The sequence below is a fragment of the Camelus dromedarius genome, chromosome 12 (assembly GCF_036321535.1).
Source record: "Camelus dromedarius isolate mCamDro1 chromosome 12, mCamDro1.pat, whole genome shotgun sequence".
In the NCBI taxonomy this organism is placed as follows: Eukaryota; Metazoa; Chordata; class Mammalia; order Artiodactyla; family Camelidae; genus Camelus; species Camelus dromedarius.
In genome coordinates, this window is record NC_087447.1 from 65,587,090 (window position 1) to 65,593,015 (window position 5,926).

The window sequence follows — 5,926 nt, forward strand, 5'->3', positions numbered from 1 at the left end:
CTTTATCAATTGTTGAAAGAAACCTGAATAATATATTTTGGATAAATTTGTAGTCCACCCAGTAGGCCTCTCATATGTCAGATGGGGCTGTCCCCCATTTCTGAGTCTTAAACAGAACTATATCTGTGTCTGCTTCCTTGTCTCTTCTGTGTTGATGTCTATATCTTTATCTTAAACAACATCTAGGAAACACTAGGATTATAACCACCTTAAAAATCTGAGCTTAGACTGTCTACACCCTGGTATTAAAAATGAGACAAAATAACGAAAGGATGTATGATAGAGTTAGGAAAATGTCACCCAGATGAAGAAAGGAGAGAGAAGGATTTCCCTAAGCAAGTTGACTTTGAACTTCTGTCATGTAATGGAATACATATCACACCACTTCCTTCTTATTCTGTATGAGCATTTTGAGACTCCTTCATTTTCCCTCTGTGAGAGGTCCCTCCTGCTATTTTATGTCTGCAATGGGGGCTCTCAGTTCTAGGCTCTGAGAGATGTTTTTTCTCTTCATCATATTATTCTTCTTCCCACTTTGCACATGCTGTTGGTGAACAATGGCTGCACTTTAATTGTATTACAAGGTAATAATCCCTTCACAAGTTTATTTTCTACTGAGTTAGGTGTACTCCGGGAAGCACACATCAGATGCTGAGATGTATTGTATGATTACTGTGTAAATCATCCCATGGAAAACACTCTGTGCCTTTGAACTCTGTTTTGGTCAGATTCTGCCCAGGAACAAAGGAACTGTGCGAAGTCTTTTAAGAAGTGAGGGTGTAATTCGGGAAACTAGTTACGCAGTTGTTGGAAACCTGGGAGAGCTAAAAAAAAAAAAATGAGAGATTAGTAACCGCAGGAAGCTGCTGTTATCTAAGTCTGGGAAAACAACAGGGAGGAGACGCTGTTAATCACAACATAGAAATAAGGAGAGGTCACTTCCTCAAAAACTCCAACTGCCTGAGGAAATACCGTCACTTCAGGAGATGCCACTATCTCAGGAGCCAAGAGAGTGCATGAAGGTCCATGGAGGGGGTTGTCAGACATCCTAGTGGGTGCCAGGCAGCTGCTGCTGGGACATTTAAGGGGACACACTTGGGATCACGGAGGTATGCCACGTGGCTTGTTCTGGGAGTGCAGAATCCTGGGTGGAGAGAACGTTCTAGGGCACTGCACTTGGCTCTTTCTGCCATAACTCTTACTCTGGCCAGTTGCCAAGTATATGTATTGAATCCATACATTCAGGAACTATAGAAATGATGTACAATGGTTTTGTAGAAGTACTTTGCTCATTGTGAGACTTGGACCAAAACTTTTTATCACCTAACCCCAATAATCCTTCCCTTTACTGCTGAACCTCTCTGATTGGTGCTCATAAATTAGTATCAACCCAGGGCCAGTATCTAATAGTCTTTGAAAGATTCCTTTCCCTGCAGAGTCACCCGGAGTAATAGCATTAGGTCCCTTTAAGGCAAGCTTGGAGTAAAATCTGCACTATACTCTTGGGCAGCGCTGTAGGATTCTTCCTCAAGGGGATCCCATTAAGTTGGGTAACTAAGTAAGAAGCTCTGACTCTACATTACAGTGCCCACTGGAACTAGAGTTTGTTAAGTTATCTGGATTAAGTAATACTTTAGTAAGAATCTCACCAATTTTCTTTCCAGAGATAAGGAGATCAGTTAGCCATTACCAAATGTCTCAGGATCCTAGATCACACCTTCTGATTGCTGCTCTGCTTCTGTTTCCTGTTATGCTAATTTGCCTGTCTTACCACAGGAGTTAAGCACTGGCACTTGGCTTCGTGCAGTCTGAGATTCCACTATTCCGTCACCATCAGCAATCTGGTTACAGTGACAGCATCTCCCACCATCATTCCAGCTTTCAGCTAACAGCCACCACAGAACTTCAGTGTAATGTAAAACTCCCTTTACTAAAATATTTGCCAGTGCCTAGTTGAGCAAGTGTCCTATGGGAGACAAGGTGAGGTGTGCATTTTCAGGTTGTGCTTAATAACACTCCTCCAACATTGTGATCTTTCTAAACCTTTTATTCCTTCTTTTATATTAAATCAGGGAATGGCAGCTCAACTTCACTGAAAGTAGCTCACTGCTGAGCCCATATTTTCATCAAATAAACTATTAGAGGTACTTCTCAACTTTTTGAAGTAATCCATTAAGTCCAGAATCCCTGGAAAGTGGAATGCATACGTATATATATATATGGGAAATATACATATATGTATGTGTATAAGAATTGCTTCAACAAAAAATTTATAAATATATATGTATAATGATATGCTAAGGGTGTTAAAACAAGGATGATGGAATGTAACGTTGGAACAGATTGCTAAATATAGTCAGTCATTCCAGCACTACTTGAGAAGATTATTTTGTTGATGCATATTTTTGAGGTTTTTCGAAGTGTAGGAGTATAAACTATATTTTTTCGAGTCAGACTCTGCATTTATCTTCCTAAGATATGTTGCTGTCTGATCACAGTTACAGAATTGGTACCAGTGAATGAAGGGTGGTGGCCGTGGGTCCTTGAGGAATTTCTTGGTAAGCTGATTAAACCCAGGTGAGGTCACTGCAGTGTCTTTAAGCACTGAAAATCTAATCCTTTCATATAGAAGAAGGCTTGCTTATACTGGTAAAGATACTGTAAATTTAATTTCAAATTAAATATTGAAATATCAGAAATTTTAGGAGTCGTTTCTTAACTTCATTGGGTTGGATATTCAGCCATATTTGTTGTGTAGTTATAAGAAATAAGATTTTTTTTGTAGTTCGAGTTTTTAAATTACTGAATTTATCATTTATTTTTTAAGCTCTCCAAAACAGCTGGAAATAATCGGCAACTTTCCAGTTCCTATGGTCGTGATTGCTATTACAGTGGTGAAGTGCAGTAGCTACCTGGGCTCCCAAAGTCTTGTTCCCAGTGTGTACTCCACTCTACGCACAAGTGTGATAATTCTAAGCTAAGACATGGTGTCATTGCATGTCACAGATTACTAGTGTCCTGTTTACTTTGATAAGGAGATAACACTGCATTCAAGCTCAAAAAAGTAAGCAAGTTAATTCGAGAATCTCCGTTTGTTACTAAGTGCTTATTCGTTAGACTAGTGAGGGTAAGATTCACCTCAGTATCTGTTTCGGAAGAGAGGATTTAATACAGGGAATTTATTACGCAGACATTGGAAGGCTAGAAAAGCCAAAAGGAGAAGATGAAACTAGTAAGTTCCCTAGGCCTGGAGAAACAAAAGGGAGGGCAGAGGTGGGCTTATGAGAGGAAGGGCTGCTGCTGCAGTAACTGGAGCCATGACTGTGGAGGCCACACCTTCAGGAGCTGGGACCATGAAGGAGGTGCCACCACGTGGCAAACTCGGATTTAAAGTGTTTGCCTTTTCCCTCTTTCCCAATTTCCTTCCAGTGCATTCCAGTTGGCAGAAGCCAACTGGAAGCCAGCTAGAAAGGGTGTTTGGGAGATGCAGTTTGCAGACCCTAAGCTGTAATAGTTTGGAGCATAGCATATATGAAATAGTAGAACTGACACATTGCTGAAAGACAGTAGGCAAATAACTAGCACAGACACGTGCTTTCTGGATGTCAATGTCCTCATATAGCCAGCTAGCTGTGATTCATCCTTCAAAACTCAACTCACTCAGGCATTCATTTCTACTTGATACTGTTTCTTCAAGTCTGGAATAAATGGCTCTCCTTTTTGCTCCCACTGAAGCTGGTACTGACAATTCTTATATTTTTTACCCTAGTGATGCCACTTGCAAAATTTTTGCTTCCTCTCCCCATGATTTTATGCTCTGCTCACTTAAAGGTCTAAGTTTCAAAGGGAGGGACACTTCCACCAGGAGATACAACAATGACTTCATTGATCTGAAAGTTAAAGGGGGGAGAGCATAGCTCAGTGGTAGAGTCCACGCTTAGCATGCATGAAGTCTTGGGTTCAATCCCCAGTACCCCCTCTTAAAAATAAATTAAAAAATAAACCTAATTACCTCCTCCCCCTTGGCCCCACCCCTCCAGAAAAAAGAAAAGAAAAGAAAAGAAAGTTGAGTGCTCCCATGCCTCTGAGTCAATAGGCAAAGAAGGGAATTACTGTGCTGGCTGGGATAATTGATGCTGAATACCAAGAGAAATCGAATGACTACTACACACTGAAATTTAAAAAAGGTGTATCTGGAATACATGAGATCCCTTAGGGAATCTCTAAGTATTACCATGCCCTGTGGCTGAGGACAGTGGACAAGTACAACAGCTCAACTCAGGCAGGATGACTAATGGTCCACCTCTTTCAGGAAAGAAGACTTCAGTAATTCCATCAGGTAAAGAACTGTGACCAGCTGATACGCTGGCTGAAGACAAAGGGAATCTAGTGTGGGGAGAGGAAGAAATTAGTTATAAATACCAGCCACAACCAGATGGCCAGTAAGGTAATTGTTATGAGCATTTATTTCTTACTTTGTTATGAGTATATTGGTGTGTGTGTGTGTATATATGTTTATGTATTTTTTCTTTCCACTCTTATTCCCTCTGCTGTGACATAAAGTGCACTGACTTTGCATCACAATATTAAGGTGTCAAACATCAAGAAGGAGAGTAAGCATTACTCTCCTTCGCCGCCTCTTCTGGGGAAGGGCTTAGGAATTTTCAGTTGTGAACAAGATAGTTGTAGCATCAGCTGGAATGATGACCTTGGTTGTTTTTAGTTGGAGATTAAGTATGGCTTAAAGGGTTGCACATAGGTGCTGAGTTGACAAGGGTGGATTTTTTTAAAAGTTGAACTTACTCATTTTATTACTTTTTAAGTTTTTTTTTTTTGCAGGGGGTTATTAGATTTATTATTACTATTTTAAGTGGAGGTACTGGGGATTGAGCCAGTACCTCATGAGTGCTAAGCATATGCTCTACCACTGAGCTATACCATCCACTCTACCAACAGGGGTGGATTTCTGATGGCTAATTTTGAGTGTCGGTTTGACTGGATAACAGAATGCCCAGATATTGGCTACACATTATTTCTGGGTATGTCTCTGAGGGTATTTCTGGATGAAATTAGCATTTGCCATTTGATTTACCATCATAGCCTTAGCTAACGTTACTTTCACATCACATAACTACCATTTCTTTTTTGTCTTAAGAACACTTAAGGTCCACTCTCTTAAGAAGTTTCAAGTTATAAAATACAGCATTAGTAACTATAATCACCATACTATACAGTAGATACCTAGAACTGATTCTTTTTCTAACTGGAAGTTTGTACCTTTTGATCAACATCTCCCAGTTTCTCTCAAACCCCAGCCCTTGGTAACTACCATTCTATTCTCTGTTTTTTTAAGTTTGGCTTTTTAAGATTCTACATATGAATGATATCATACAGTCTTTCTCTGTCTGACTTATTTCTCTTAACATCATGCCCTCAAGTTTCAACTGATGGACGTAGCAAAGCAGTTTGTCCTCCCCAGTGGGAGTGGCATCATATAATCCACTGAGGACCTGAATAGGACAAAATGCCTGATTGCTTGAGCTGGGACATCAGTCTGTCCCCAGCACTCCTCACTCTCAGGGCTTCAGACCGGATCTAGAATCTACGTTATCAGCTTCCCTGGTTCTCAGGGCTTCAAACTTAGACTGAGTTATACCACGATCTTTCCTGAGTCTCCAGGCTGCAGATGGTAGATTGTGGGATTTCTCAACTTCTGTGATAACATAAGCCATTTCCTTACAATAAATTTCTTTAAAAAAATATCTTATTAATGTTGTCTCTCTGGAGAACTCTAATACAGCTTCTAAAAACATTGTATAGTTCTGTAGTGTATTAAGAGCACAATCTTGGATAGTCACGTTGTGAATACTGGGGGAAGGGTTGTGTTCTTACCTTATGTTTAGTACAGACGTAACAGTACATGGGG